Source organism: Macaca mulatta, chromosome 7, assembly GCF_049350105.2.
Source record: "Macaca mulatta isolate MMU2019108-1 chromosome 7, T2T-MMU8v2.0, whole genome shotgun sequence".
NCBI classification, from domain to species: Eukaryota; Metazoa; Chordata; class Mammalia; order Primates; family Cercopithecidae; genus Macaca; species Macaca mulatta.
The window spans coordinates 131,016,973-131,033,758 of record NC_133412.1 but is presented as its reverse complement, the minus strand read 5'-3'; the positions used below and the strand labels follow the sequence as shown (position 1 = coordinate 131,033,758).

General features: G+C 37.5%; 1 protein-coding gene across 1 annotated transcript in view; it reads left to right on the top strand.

The window, feature by feature from the left end:
• Positions 1-999: 999 nt before the first annotated feature.
• Positions 1,000-16,786, top strand: part of SLC35F4 (solute carrier family 35 member F4) — a 352,844-nt gene continuing 337,057 nt past the window's right edge. Inside the window, exon 1 of the mRNA XM_015143776.3 lies at positions 1,000-1,161. The gene's annotated coding sequence lies outside the window, so the exon portion shown is untranslated. The remainder of the gene's footprint in view (positions 1,162-16,786) is intronic.

Genomic DNA, 16,786 nt, shown 5'->3' with positions numbered 1-16,786 from the left:
AATAGCGAAGTATAAGGAGTAGATTATTGTCCCTTGTGTCATGAGTGTAATCCTCTATTAGTTAGAGTAAAACAAGGTGCTATAATAAATAAATCCCAAACATTTAGTGTCTTAACATAATAAAAGCTTATTTATTCACCATATACCAGTCTGATGTGTGTAATACTGTTCAGCAGGGAGCTGTCTTTCTTAGGGTAATTCAGACTCTTGAGCTCCTTCCATCTCATGGTTTCTCTGTCTTCTGCGTCCAAACAATGGAAAATCCTGGAATGGAACGTATCACTTCTACTAACATTCCACTGGTAGGAGCCAGTTACATGGTCATACCTGCATGCAATAGGTAGTAGGAAATAAGTCTGTGGTTGGACAGTCCCCTCCTAGCAACAAATGCACACTACAGAAGGGGGAATATAAATTTTGGGGATGTTAGCCAGCAGTTTCTGTCACACTATACTATCTTAGGTGGGTGAAAACCATGGTGTTAACTTACTTAACCCTCTCCTAACTGACTCACTCCAGCCCAGCAAGCAGTTTCCAAAGCTGTCCTTGGGATAGGCTGGACCCCAATCCTGCCTTATTTCTAGCACAGCGCCTAAGTCACGCCGCTGCAACTGGCAAGTTCTGTAGAAGAGTCAGCAGCAGGTGTGGGTCAGGGGCCCGATTCACTTCCTGCAGCGGTACCATCCCTTCCTAATTCTACAAAGTTTCTTTAGGTAATTACACATTTGACAAAGAATTTATTTGTTTCTTGTCCTTTTGGCTTTGAGAAGGTAAATACATTTTTATAAGACTATGTCAACTTCAAAGTTCTGGTCTGGCATGTAAGAAGCTTAGAAGTCACCACTCCATCCTAACAAGTTAAAATCTAAACAGACTAAAAGTCAACAACTCTTCTTAGAGCTGACAGAGAAGTGAGGTCACAGGGAAAAGCACTGCCTCCCAGATTGGAAAGATAGACAGATACAGAGAGTCACAACTTACCGGAGTGGGAATCTTCAGGGGAGTCAGTACTGGGGTAGGAAAACTGAACTGTAAGTCATCAACTGCTGTAGGTTCAGGGCAGCCAAGTCTGAGAGTAAAAACTCCAGGAAGACTGAGTCATAGAAAGACCCCCTACGCTGTTGTGAGTTTTGCCTCCAGGAGCTCGACCAGGTTCTCACAGTAAGTATCAGAGAAAAATCTCCTCATGCTTCTGGCAAGGGCAGAGGGAAAGTAACCATTTTGGGATATGCCAGAGCATTCTGTTCTTAACAAGGCCTACCTTTAGGATAAACTATTATACCAGATCCTCAACTGCCGAGCCTAATCTTGCTGGGGAAAGAAAAACATCCAACCACATCCAGCTCCAGACTTCCACATAGGAGAAGAGAAATCCCTAAGTCCAGTCCCTTCTAGCCATCCTGTCACAGCTGAAGGTGAGGAGGGGATCTGTGTGGGGTCTGAGAAGCACCAGTAAAGTTCACAGTGCAGGGCCACAGGCTTACTAACAGATTAAGGCCTAGTCACAGAGGGTGGAGGTGGATTGAAAAACTATCTATTTGGTACTATGCTCACTAACTTGGTGACGGGATCCATATCCCAAACCTCAACATCGTGCAATATTGCTATGTAACAAACCTGTACATTTACCCCGTATCTAAAATTTAAATTGAAGTAAAAATGAAAATGAAAATTAAAAAAAGACCTAATCACAGGACTATAGAATGCTTCCCCACCCCACCCCCACATTACCCCTATATTACTAAAGGCTGTTTTACTGCAGTTCTTTTTTTTCAGTTCATCATGTCTGCCTTTCAGTAAAATTTACAAGTCACACTGAAGGCAAAAAAGAAGAGACTGAACAAGAATCAGGACTAAGCTCAGATATGGCAGAAATATTGGGATTATCAGACAAGGAATTAGCAAAAACCTGTGATTAATATGCTAAAAGGTTTAATGGAAAAGGTAGACAACATGCAAGGAGAAATAAAAAAAATGTAAGCAGAGAGGGCTGGGTGTGGTGGCTCATGCCTATAATCCACGCCAGCACTTTGGAAGGCCAAGGTGGGCGGATCACAAGGTCAGGAGTTCAAGACCAGCCTGGCCAACATGGTGAAACCCCATCTCTACTAAAAATACAAAAATTAGCCAAGTGTGGTGGCGCACACCTGTAATCCCAGCTACTCAGGAGGCTGAGGCAGGAGAATCACTTGAACCAAGGAGGTGGAGGTTGCAATGAGCCGAGATTGTGCCATTGCACTCCAGCCTGGGAGCCTGGGAGCCTGGGCGATAGAGCAAGACTCCATCTCAAACAAAACAAAACAAAACAACAAAACCAGAGACAGACAAATTCTAAGGAAGAATAAAAAAGTAATAATAGAGATCAAAAACCTTAACAGAAATGAAGACTGACTTTGATGGGCTTATTAGGAGACTGGACATGGTTTGGAAAAGAATTCCTGAGCTTGAGGATTGACAATAGAAACATCTAAAATTTAAAAACGTTTTAAAATAATTTCAACTTTTATTTTAGATTTCAAGGGTACATGTGGAGGTTTGTTACATGGGCATATTACATGATGCTGAGGTTTGGGATACAAATTATCCCATCACCCAGGTAGTGAGCCTAGTACCCAATAGCAAAACTGAAAATTAAAGAAAAAATAAAGACTGTAAAAAACAGAACAGAACATCTAAGGACTATGGGACAACTACAAAAGTTGTAACATATGCATGATGGGAATACCAGAGGAGAAGAAGGGGAGAAAGGAACAGAAGAAATACTGAAGCAATACTGACTAAGAATTTCCCCCCAGTTAATGTCAGATGCCAAACTACAGAGCCAGGAAGCTCAGAGAACACCAGGCAGGATAGATACCAAAAAGATTCTACACTTGGACACATCATATTTAAACCTCAGAAAATCAATAATAAAGAGAAATATCTTGAAGCCAGAGGAGAACAATTGCTATGGTTTGAATATCCCCACCAAAGCTCATTTGAAATGTAATTGCCATCGTAACAGTGTTGAGAGGTGGGTCCTTTAAGAGGTGATTAGGTTGTGATGGCACTGCCCTCATCAACAGATTAATGCAATTATTGCAGGAGTGGGTTAGTTATCTCGAAACTGGGTTTGTTATAAAAATGAGTTCAGCCCCCTTTTCTGCCCTGTCTTTCATCCCTGATTCCCCCTTCCATTGTTCTACCATGAGCTGTCCCTTGCCAGCTGCTGGTACCCCGTTCTTGGACTTCTTCACCTCCAGAACTGTGAGAAATAAATTTCTTTTCTTTATAAATTACCCATTTGTGATATTCTATTATAGCAACAGAAAATGAACTAAAACAATTGGTACCAAGAAGCAGGGTTGTTGCTGTAGCAAATATCTGAAAATGTGAGAGTGGCATTAGAACTTGGGAATGGGTAGAGGCTAAGAATCTGAAGAAACAGGCTAGAAAAAAGCCTGTATTGCCACGAACAGATCATTTAGGGTGATTCTAGTAGGGTTCAGAAGAAGACGCCAGAACTAGAAAAAGTCTGAATCTTCTTAGAAATTATTCAAGTGGTTGTGACCAAAATGTTGGTAGAAATCTGGACACTAAAGGCCATTCTGATGAGGTCTTATATGGAAATGAGGAACAAGGTGTTGAACACTGAGGTAAAGGCCATCCTTGATATAATGTGGCAAAGACCTTGGCTGAAATGTGTCCATGTCCAGGGGCTTTATGGAAGGTAGAATTTAAGAATGATAAAATAGGATATCGGGTGGAAGTCACATCTAAGTGGCAAAGCATTCAGTCTGCTGTGTGCCTACTTTTTATTATTATTATTATTATGCTTTAAGTTCTAGGGTACATGTGCACAACGTGCAGGTTTCTTACATATGTATACATGTGCCATGTTGTTGTGCTGCACCCATTAACTCGTCATTTACATTAGGTATATCTCCTAATGCTATCCCCACCCCCCACAATAGTCCCCGGTGTGTGATGTTCCCCTTCCTGTGTCCAAGTGATCTCATTGTTCAATTCCCACCTATGAGTGAGAACATGTGGTGTTTAGTTTTCTGTTCTTGCAATAGTTTGCTGAGAATGATGGTTTCCAGCTGCATCCATGTCCCTACAAAGGACACAAATTCATCCTTTTTTATGGCTGCATAGTATTCCATGGTGTCACTGATGGACATTTGGGTTGATTCCAAGTCTTTGCTATTGTGAATAGTGTGTGTGGCTACTTTTAACCACATTCAGTGAGATGTGAAGAAAATAGATGATTTTTAATGAAATTTATGATGAAAAGAGAAGCAGAATGGAAATATTTGGGAAATTTGAAGGCTTGCCATGTAAAGCATAAAAGAGTATGCTTAGGAGAGAAAATTAAGTGTGTGGCCAAGTGATCCTTTGTTAAAGAGATTACCATAGATAGAAGGGAGCCAGGTGCTATTCATCAGGACATTGGGAGAAAGCCCCTGAAGACACTTTAAAGATCTTTGAGGATGCCCCTCTATCATAGGCCTAGAGCTCTAAAAGGCAGAATACTTTCAAAGGATGGGCATAGCTTTGTGCTCAGGGCTGCCTCAGAACTCTGCTTCCCACTTTCTGGTGCAGTGCTCCTCAGACACCCCAGCTATGGCTCGAGTGGCCCCAAGTGTAGCTGAACCCAGTGCTCCAGAAGGTACAAGCAATAAGCCTTGGCAGCATCCATATGCTGTTGTCTGCAGACTTAAAAGAGTACAAGACCTGGGGGGGCATGGTTTCCTCCACTTGGATTTCAAAGGATGCTACAGGCCACCTGGGGACCCAGACGGAGTCCTGTTGCAGGGGCAGGGTTGCTGCAGAGAGTCCCTTCTAAGGTAATGCCTAGTGGAGTCATGGGAGTAGGGCTGCCCCTGAGACGTGAGAACTGTAAGGCCACCAGTGTGCAACTCCAAGCCATGAGAGCTGCTGGATTGACCCCAGTAAAGCCATAGGGGTAGGGCTACTTGAGGCCTTGAGGGCCTAACCGCTAAACCAGTGTACCCAGGATGTGGGACATGGAGTGAAAGGAGATTATTCTCCAGCTTTAAGACTTAATGCTTTATTGCCATTGTAATAGTGCTGAGGGGCAGGATCTTTAAAAAGCAATTCCTTCCTGAATAGATTAGTGCCATTATTGCTGTAGTGGGTTAGTTATTGAGAGACTGGGTTTTTTTTTTTTTTTTTTTTTTTTTTTTTAATAAAAGCAAGTTTGGCCCCCTTTTCTGCTCTGTCCTGTGTGACTGCTTCTACCTTCTTACCTTTCACCACGGGATGACCTGTGACACATGACGGTGCTATACTCTTGGACTTCCCGGTCTCCAGAATTGTGAGAATATTTTTTTCTTTAAGTTACCCACTGGTGGTATTCTGTAATAGCAGCAGAAAACAGACTAAGACAACATCTGACCTATATAGGAGCAAAGATAACTACATCCAACTTCTCTTTAGGAGCCATACTTGCAAGAAGAGAGTGGAGTGAAATATTTAAAATGTTCAGAAAATATCCAACAGCCTAGATTTCTGTACCTTGTAAAATTATCCTTCAAAAGTGAAGGAAAAATAAACACTTTCTCAGATAACAAAAAATGAGGAAATTTATTGCCAGTTGACCTGCCTTGTAAGAAATGTTAAAAGAAGTTCTTCAGAGAGACAGAAAATGGTATAGACTAGAAACTCAGATGTACATAAAGCAAGGAGAAACGTTGGAGAATGAATACATGAGGAAAAACAGAAGCATTTAAATAATTCCAAATTAATATAACAGATAATTTGTTTAAAATAGCAGTGTACTCAATTATGTATGCTTATGTGTGTATATGTTTATATATTAATATAAATGAAATGAATGACAACAATGATTAAAGGAAGGGCAGGAGGAATTAAGATTATTTTATTGTTATGACACAATAGATTACACATTCTTCTCAAATACTAAACCTGTAAACCTGTAAAGTAGTATAGTGTTATTTGAAAGTGGACTTAGATTAGTTTTACAACTAATGTATATTGCAAACTCTATGACAACTACTAAAAAAGGTTGAAAAAAAATTGGTGTGCTAAGAAAGGGGTGGAAATAAAATAATATAAAATGCTCAGTTGAAACCACAAAAAGCAGAAAAGCTATAGAAGATAAAAATATGAAAAAAATACCAAGGGTAAGAAAGAGAAAACAGTAACAAATGTGGTAGATGTTATTCTAACTGTATCAATAATCAACTGAAACATCAGTGATCTAAATACACCAATTAAAAGACAGATTTTATCAGAGTGAATTAAAAAAAAGACCCATCTTTATGTTGTCTTCAAGAAACACACTTTAAATATAAAGATAAAAGGTAGGTTAAAGGAAAGGGATTGAGAAAGATATTTCATGCTAAGACTAATGAAAAGAAAGTGGTGGGTATATTAATTTTCCACAGAACAAACATCAGAGCAAAGAAAGTTATTAGGGATAAGAGGGGCATTACATAATGATAAAGGGGTCAATAATCAAAGAAGACATAACAATCCTTATTGTGTATGTGTCTAACAACAGAGCATCAAAATATATGAGGAAAAGAACCGATAGAAATTCAGGGAGAAATAAGTGAATCCATAGTTATAGTTAAAGACTTTAATATTCATCAGAAATGGACAGATCCAGCAGGCAGAAAATTAGTAAGAACAGATTTGAAATCATCAGCACCATCAGTCAAGTAGATATAATTGACATCTATAGACTATTCATCCAAAAACAGCAGATTTCACATTATTCTAAAGTTCACATGGAATATTCATGAAGATAAGCCACATACCGGGCCATAAAGCACAGCTTAACAAATTTAAGGGAATAGAAATCATACAATTCCCTTAACAAATTTAAGGGAATAGAAATCATACAATGTCTATTGTCAGACAATAATGGAATTAAACTAGAAATCAACAACAGAAAGACAGCTGGAGAAACCCAAAATATTAAGAGGTTAAACATCATACTTCTAAATGACACATAGGTCAAAGGCAAAATCTCAAGAGAAATTTAAAAATTTAAAAATTTAAAAATATTTTGGGCTAAATAAAAGCACAATGTACAATAAAATTAAAACACAATATACCAAAATTTGTGGCATAAAAGTAGTTTTTAGAGGGAAATTTGTTGCTTTGAGTTGCTTATATTAAAAATTAATAAAAATATAAAAGTCAATAATCTACCTTTCTACCTTAGCAAATTAGAAAAAGTGTGCAAATTAAATTCAAAGTAAGGAGGAGAAAAGAAATAATAAAGATTAGAACAGAAATTAGTGATACTGAAAACAGGAAATCAATAGAGAAGATTAACCCAAAGCTGATTCTTTGAAAAGATCAATAAAATTAGTAACCTTCTAGCCAGGCTAAGAAAAAAAATGTGCAAATTACTAATATCAGAAATGAAAGAGAAAATATTGCTACAACCTCATAACTATTAAACGGATAATAAAAAAATATTATGAACAACTTATTCGATAACCTAGATGAAATGAACTAATCCCTTGAAAGACATAATTTGCTAAAATTCATACAAGAGAAAATCAACAATGTGAATAAGCCTATACCCATTAAATAAGTTTAATCAATAATTAATAACCTTCTAAAATAGAAAGCATTAGGCCCAGATGTGTCCACTAGTAAACTCTACCAAACATTTAAGAAAGAAATTAAGCCAATTATCTATAATCTATTTCAGAAAATAGAAGCAGAGGAAATAATTCCTAACTCATTCTATGAAGCCAGTATTACCCTAATATCAAAAATCAGTCAAAGACATTACGAGAAAACTATATGTATCTTTCATAAACATAGATGCAAAAATTCTCAACAAAATAATAGCAAATTGAATCTAACAATTTATACAAAGAATTATACACTATGACAACATGGGATTTATCCCAGATTTGCAAGGATGGTCCAATATTTGAATATCAATTAATGTAATCTATCATATCAATGGTCGAACAAAGAAAAAATCACGTGATCTCATCAATAGATACAGAAAAGCAGTTGACAAAATCCAACACCCATTCATGATAAACACTCTCAGCAAAATAGAAATAGAGAAAAACTCCCTCAGCTTGAAAAAGAACATCTACAAAAAGCCTACAGCTAGCATCATATGTAATGTGGAGAGACTTGAATCTTTCTCACTAAGATAAGAAACAAGGTGAAGATGTCCTCTCTTACCACTGCTTTTCAATATCATACTAGAAGTTCTGGCTAATACAATGGGGCAAGTAAAGGAAATCAAGGATATATAGATTAGGAAGGAAAAAATAAAACCATTTTTGTTTATAGCTTTTTCTACATTATTGTCTATGTAGAAAACAAACAAAAAAAAATTGACAAAAAACAAAATAATAAAACCTCAAACCCCTGGAACTTATAATCAGTTATAGCAAAATTACAGTATACAAGGTTAATACACAAATGTAATCACTTTTCTATATACCAGCAAATGAACAAGTAGAACTTATTATTAAAACACATTACCATTTACATTAGCATCTCCAAATAAAACACATACGTATAAGTCTAGTAAATAGGTACAAGATTTACGTGATGACAACCACAAAACTCTGATAAAAGATAACAGAGAAAAACCAAATAAATGGAGACATATTCCATGTTCATTAAAGAATGACTCAATATTGTTATGATGTCACTTTTTGTCCAGCTTTACAGACTCAACACAATCCCAATAAACATCCCAGCAAGTTATTTTATGGATATTGACAAACTGATTCTAAAGCTTATATGAAGAGGCAAGAGAGCCCGATTATCTGATACAATATTGAATGAGAAGCACAAGATTGGAGGACTCACATTACCCAACTTCAAGACTTACTACAAAGCTATAGTAATCAAAACAGTGTGGCATTGGCAAAAGTCTAGACAAATAGTTCAATGGGGCAGAATAGAGAGCTGAAAAGTAGAACCACATAAATATAGTCAACTAATCTATGACAAAGGAGCAAAGATAGTCTTTGCAACAAGAGATTCTGGAACAACTGGACATCCATTCACAAAAAGTTGATTCCAGACACAGATCTTACACCATTCATAAAAATTACCTCAAAATAGATTATAGAACTAAATCTAAAATGCAAATCTATAAAACTCCCAGATGACAGTGTAGGATAAGGTCTAAGTGACCTTGGGTATGATGATAATATTTTAGATACAACACCAAAGGCATGATACATGAAAGAAGTAATTGATAAGCTAGGCTTCACTAAAATTAAATGCTGCTTCTCTGCAAAATACAATGTCAAGAGAATAAGAAGACAAGCCAAATACTAAGAGAAAATATTGCAAAAGACACATCTGATACAGGACTGATACACAAAATATAGAAAGGACTCTTAAAACTCAGTAATAAGAAAATGAAGAATCTGATAAAAAATAGGCAAAAGACTTGAACAGATACCTCACCAGAGAAGACATACAGATGGCAAGGAAGCATATGGAAAAATGTTGAACATCATATATCATTAGGGAATTGCAAATTGAAACAACAATGAGATACTACCACATACCTATTAGAATAGCCAAATTCCAAAGCACTGATAACACCAAATTCTGAACTCTCATTCATTGCTGACAGGAATGAAAATAGTAAAGCCATTTTGGAAGACAGTTTGGCAGTTTCTTACAAAATTAAAAATACTCTTACCATATGATCTAGGAATTGCACTTCTTGGTGTTTACCCAAAATAATTGAAAACTTATGTCCACATAAAAATCTGCACACAGATGTTCATAGCAGTTTTATTCATAATTGCCAAAACTTGGAAGCAACCAACATATCCCTCAGTAGGCAAAGAGATAAATGAACTGTGGTACATTCAGACAATGGAATATTATCCAGTGGTAAAAAATATGAGCTACCAAACCATGGAAAGGCATGAAAGAACCTTTGATGCATATTAGTAATTAAAAGAAACCGATCTCTCTCTCTCTCTCTCTCTCTCTCTCTCTCTCTCTCTGTGTGTGTGTGTGTGTGTGTGTGTGTGTGTGTGTGTGTATTTCCAACTGTATGACATTTTAGAAAAGGCAAAACCATGGAGACAGAAAAAGGATCAATGGTTGCCAGGGGTTGAAGGGGAGGAGGGGTGAATTGGTGGAGCATTGAGGATTTTTAGGGCTATGAAACGATTTAGTATCATATTTCAGTATGATACTAAAATGGTGGATACTTGTTACTATATACTTATCAAATCCCATAGAATGTACAGCACTAAAAGTGAGCCCTAATGTAAACTATGGACTTTGTATAAAAATATATCAACATAGGTTCATTGATTGTAACAAATGTACCACTATGGGGTGGGGTGCTGATAGTGGGGGAGGTTGTGCGTGTGCGAAAACAGAGGGTATACAGGAATTCTCTGTCATTTTCACTAGAGTTGCTGTGTACCCAAAACTGTACTAAAAATAAGGTTTATTTTCAGAAATAGCACCAAACCTCTACAATCATCTGATCTTCTACAAACCTTACAAAAACAAGCAATGGGGAAAAGATTTCCTATTCAATAAATGGTGCTGGGAAAACTGGCTAGCCATTTGCAGAAAACTGAAACTGGACCCCTTCCTTACACCTTATACAAAAATTAACTCAGGATGTATTAAAGACTCACGTGTAAAACTGAAAATTATAAAAACCCTAGAAGAAAATCTAGGCAATACCATTCAGGACACAGGCATCAGAAAAGACTTCATGACTAAAACGCCAAAAGCAATTGCAACAAAAGCCAAAATTAACAAATGGGATCTAATTAAACTAAAGAGCTTCTGCACAGCAAAAGAAACTATCATCAGAATGAATAGGCAACCTACAGGATGGAAGAAAATTTTTGCAATCTACCCATCTCACAAAGGGCTAATATCCAGAATTTACAAGGAACTGAAACAAATTTACAAGAAAAACACAAACAACCCCATCAAAAAGTGGGCAAAGGATATGAACAGGCACTTATCAAAAGAAGACATTTATGCCATCAACAAACATATAAAAAAAAGCTCAACATTATTGATCATTAGAGAAATGCAAATCAAAACCACAATGAGATACCATCTCTTCAGAATGGTGATTATTAAAAAGTCAAGAAACAATAGACGCTGGCAAGGCTGTGGAGAAATAGGAATGCTTTTACACTGTTGGTGGGAATGTAAATTAGTTCAACCATTGTGGAAGACAGTATGGCAATTCCTCAAGGATCTAGAACCAGAAATATCATTTAACTCAGCAATCCCATTACTGGGTACACACCCAAAGGATTATAAATCATTCTACTATAAAGACACATGCACACATATGTTTATTGTAGCACTATTTACAATAGAAAAGTCATGGAATCAATCCAAATGCCCATCAATGATAGACTAGATTAAGAAAATGTGCTGCATATAAACCATGGACTACTATGCCACCATAAAAAGGAATGAGATCATGTCCTTTGCAGGGACATGGATGAAGCTGGAAGCCATCATCCTCAGCAAACTAACACGGGAACAGAAAACCAAACACCTCATTTTCTCACTTACAAGTGGAAGTTGAACAATGAGAACACATGAACACAGGGAGGGGAACATCACACACCAGGGCTTGTTGCGGGGTTGGGGATGAGGGGAAGGAACTTAGAGGATAGGTCAATAGGTGCAGCAAACCACTATGCACACATATACTTATGTAACAACCCTGCGCGTTCTGCACCTGTATCCCAGAACTTAAAGTAAAATTTAAAAAAATAAGGTTTATTATTATTTTTAAAAGATTTTATCCTGGTTATGCATGTATCTCTTTCAGCACCTAGGATGGTTCCCACAGTAATTCTAACAGTGCTTTATTCATACAGGTTCTAGTAAATATGTGTTGAAGAATAGGCAAGCAAACACTTATGGCTTAACAATGTCCAAAGATGTATACAAAAGAACTGTTTCCAAACAGTTCTTTTATTAATTAACCTATGCCCCTCAAATAAGGACTATAGGGATTGTTGATGCTAATATAAGATGGAAACCACCCATATGTGGGAGCCATTTTAACCTATGTTTTTGGAATTTAATTCACATAAAGTAATGCTTTGATGGGTTTTCCTTAGTCACTATCTGATAAGAAGATTTCAGTTTTCCTGGCAACTGAAGTGGATAGTTCCGTTCTCCCCTGCCCCAAAGTAGATACAGGCACACTTCAGAAATATATATTGTGGGTTTGATTCCAGATCACCACAAGGTCAGTATTTTAATGAAGTGAGCTACACAGATTTTCTGTTTTTCCAGTGCATATGAAAGTTATGTTTACACTAAACTGTAGTCTGTAAAGTGTACAATAGCATTATACCTAAAAAGTACATGCTTTAAAAAATACTGTACTGCAAAGAAATGTTAATGATCATCACTTGTGTCCAGGAGTTTAAGGCTACAGTGAGCTATGATTGCACCACTGCCCCTCAGCCTGGACAACAGAGTAAGAGAGATTTCCATATCTAAAATAAAATAAATAAAGCATGCAAATTATTGCATAAAGGGTCACAAATGCAGCCAATACACACTAAAGTGATAATGGTTTATCAGATACTTTTTATTGATAGGAGAAATGCCTGAAGAAATTTGGTTGTTGGAAAGCAAAGAGAAGGTCAAAGAGACACTGTGGCTTTTGGACTGGATCCTGTTGTATCTGGGAAGCATTTAATGTGTACAGCTCAAATCTGTGGAAACACGTACATGATTACTTGAATAAGTACAATGCTTTGATCATTGGACATATTTTACCCTGCAATGTAATGACTCTTTCCAAATGCATAGAATTTTTATCATGACACACAGCTTAGGAGTATTTGACAATATTATGAATAAGCTTATAGTTGAGTTTGCTTGGAAGTTAGCCATAGATATCCAATGTAAGATACCTGCATGCAAATTGATACAACTTTTCAGTAAGGCAACAGTTATTGAAAATTTGAATATGCATACATTTTAATCCAGCAATCCCACTTTTTGGAATTTTTCCATAGAAATTCTCCCACAAATATGTAAGGATATTTGTACCAAGATGTTTCCTCAAGCATTATTTATAGTGATAAATAATAAGAAACAATTCAAATGTCCTGTTAGGGCATTGGTTAAATAAGTCATGCAACAATCATAAGACAGAATACCAACAAACTTAAAAAGAATGCGGCATTTCTGTAGTTACTGACTGATATAGAGAGATGCGAAAGCTAAGCTACTATGTGAAAAGAGCAAGTGCAGTACAATATATACAGGCCAATCTCATACATTTCTCTATGTGGCTGCACAGTCTCAGAAAAGTTCTGAGAGGCCATGTACCAAATTGTAAGTGGCAGTCATCTTTAGGGTATGGTGGACTTCTACCTTCTGTTTTTATTATTTCTGCACTCTGAATTTCTAGCACATATATTGTATTACTTCTGTGATAAAAAGTTTTTTGAAAGTATATCCTGTCAAGGTTTAGGCTGAGTTTTGGTCACCAGGGGGATGCACACTGTCCTCATGCCTACAGTGCTAGGCATGTGTTCTGATTCTGTTTCTGTGTCCTCTTTCTGATCTCCTGCCTTCATGCAGTGCGGAATGCCCTGGGCAGAAGGCCTCCTTCTTACCCACTCACTGTCAGGGCTCTGTCTTTTGGGATTTGATGCCTTTGCTTCAAACCCTTTTAAACTTGCTTTTCCTTCTGCCCATACCCTTTCCCCTGTTCTTCCATTTTCATCATGCTCCTGTCTCCTGTAGCTGGCACATCCTCTCTGATCTGCTCTCCACTGTCTTTTTCATGTTGACCTCCTTTTCTCTCTGAAGATTCCATCTTGTAAAAGCATCTTTCTCTAACTGCTATTGTTTTCAGTGGCCACTCACTCCAGACAGGCTAGAAAACCCTCCCTCACCTGCTGGAGCTGAGTCTGAGCACACCTGCTTTCAGATGTTGGCATTCACATCACCGGCTAAAAGTACTCTGAGGTTCAGTAGTTTTGCAGTAAGTTCCTAACTTTCTAACTCTGCATGGCCACAGAGGCAACTGAAACACTGTTACAGACAGAATGTAATCTGCTAAGTGCCAGAGGAATAGCAGGATTGAGGTAACCAGCCTCCAAGATTCCCCCAGGGGTCCTGACCTCCTGGTATTCACACCCTTGCATAGTTTCCTTCACACTGAATCAGGGTTGACTTTTGTGATGGATAGAATACTGTAGAAGCCATACTGCATGACTTCTGAGGCTAGATCATGTAAGGCATTGCAGCTTCACCTTGGTATCATGGACAGCTCATTCCGTGTGGAAAACCAGCCACTATATGAGGACATTCAAGTAGCCCTGTGGAGAGGCTCACGTGGAAAGAAACAGGCCTGCTGCCAACAGCCAGCACCAACTTGGTAGCCATCAGAATGAGTCACTTTCACAGCAGATCCTCCAGCCCCAGTTAATAATTCAGATTGGTAAACTCCCAGTGGACATCTAACTGCAACTCATGAGAGACTCAAGCTACAACCACCTAGCCAAAGACACTCCCAGATTTTTGACCCACATATATGAAATTATGAGATAAAATTATTCTTATTGTTACATACCGCTAAGTTTTGGGTTGATTTGTCCTGCAGCATTAGATGAATAAAACAAAAGTCATGTCATAAAGACATAAAATAGCCTTTTCTTTGTGGTCTTTCTATATTTGCTCCTTGAAACTACATGGAGAAGTAATGAAAAGCATAGGTTTTGGGGATAAAGTCAGTGCAGATCCCAGCACCATCACTTCCTAGTTTTGTGACCTTGGAATAAGTGGTTTAACTCTGAGCCTCTCTTGCTTTGTCTTTAAAATGGGAGAGAATAATGGTATCCACCTAGCAGGGCTGTGGATTGAAGATGATATATGTAAAAAAATTATCCTAGATCCTGACACAGAAAATCCTAATAAATGTCAACGTACAAAAAGGCAAAGAGATTCCAACAGCAAAGGCAGAAAACCCATCTCAATGTTTCTCCCATTAACTCTTTCCAGATATAGATAAAGTTAACAGCAATTTGAAATCAGTTTAACTTTGCTTTGATGTTAAACTTCTTGCTCATTCACTGTCTTGCCTTTGTGTGAGTATCCCAATCTTGGAATGGAACATGGGAGTCCTAGTGATTGCTTTGACCATTACATCAACTCAAGAGAAATCTGAGAATACTGTTTGCTTCCTTTATGGATAGCAAAACTGTCCAAATTTTTATTAGGAAGTTGAGAACTTTCTCAATAGACTGAGCAGGAGAGAGGGTCATGGTTGTTTTGGTTGTTTTTTCTCCTACCACCATAAATGCACATTAGTGTAACTTTACCACCAATAGATACACCTTCCAGAGATGTTGACAGTTTTATAGTGAAATGAATAATTCAGAGCTTGTGCAGACCAGGCTTAAATTGTTAATGGATCTATCAGTGTGACAAATTGATGCAGAATTGCATCAGAATATTCGACTACTAAATATTTATAGTTATTCTTTGTTCAGTTACTGAATGATTCCACTTTCCCAAGCTAATAACAAACTCTAAAAGCAGCACTGTTTTCTCTTTTCTTTGCAAGAATATTCTTCGATCTCAAAACCAGTTAATTAAGTTGTTTAGAGATAGAACTTAAAAAATTCTTATCAAGTGACAAAATCAAAAGATTTATTGAGATAGATATGCTTAGGAAAATCTATTGTTGGTTCATAAGAAGGCCTGTGGGAATGAGTTTTAAACTACCTGTTAGAATAGTTCTCCGATCTCACTGATAAGCTTTCATTTTATTCAGAGTAAATATGTTTTTACGTAATTTTTTCCTTGTCAGAGATTTGCTGCTATTGTACTTTAGACTTTTGTTAATAAATCTTGTCTTATGACAGTGGACTAACACTTAAATTTGACATTAATTAGATTAAATTAGGTTTTCATGATGTATTCGGTTAAACAGTTTCTGTAAGGCTGTCATCTTCGTATCTGATGGTGGATCCTGAGGTCTGCAGGGCAGGAAATTGGGAAGGGAAGATGGATATTGACAAAGATTTTCCCCTTGATCAAGCTGTAATTAGGCTCCTCTGAACTTTCTAAACTATGTTCTGACTTTTGAGCTTCCGTGTTTGTCTTTGCATTGTCCGACGTTATCAAGAATCTTGCTAAGTCAGTTTAGCCAAAATCTGACTAGTTTCCTAATCTTCCCGCATATTCCCCAGGTGATGTCTGGCTTGCCTTCAGCAAGAATTCTGATAGCCAGAATCCTCTCTTACTCCTGATGTTTTCTCTTAAGAATTTTCCATCTGCTGATCCCCATTCCCCTGTTCTTTGGCTATAAATTCCCACTTTCCCTTATTGTATTGAGAGTTGAACCTGATCTCTCTTCCCTACTACAAAACCAAGGGTTGAAGATCAAGCATAAAGACAGAAAAAATTATCTACTCAGCGGTGTACCAGATGCTCAACACATTGCAACCAACTAACCAAAGTCTCTGCCCTCATGGAGCTTGCCTTCTTGTTGGGGAGAGAAAGACAATAAAAAAAAACAAATCAACATGTAACATATGAGGTAGAAATATATACTAAAACAATAAGGCAGGGTGAGGAGGTAGAAAAACGCCAGCAAAGATGTGTTGTTTGGAGAGGGTGGTTTGGGAAGGCCTCTCCGGTGGGGTCCCATTTAAGAAGACTTGAAGAAAAGGAGAGAGGGAGTGATGCAGGTATCTGGGAGGAAGAGCTTTCCATGCAGATGGCACAAAATGTGAAGGCTCATTAGCATTCAAGAGTAAGTAGGGAT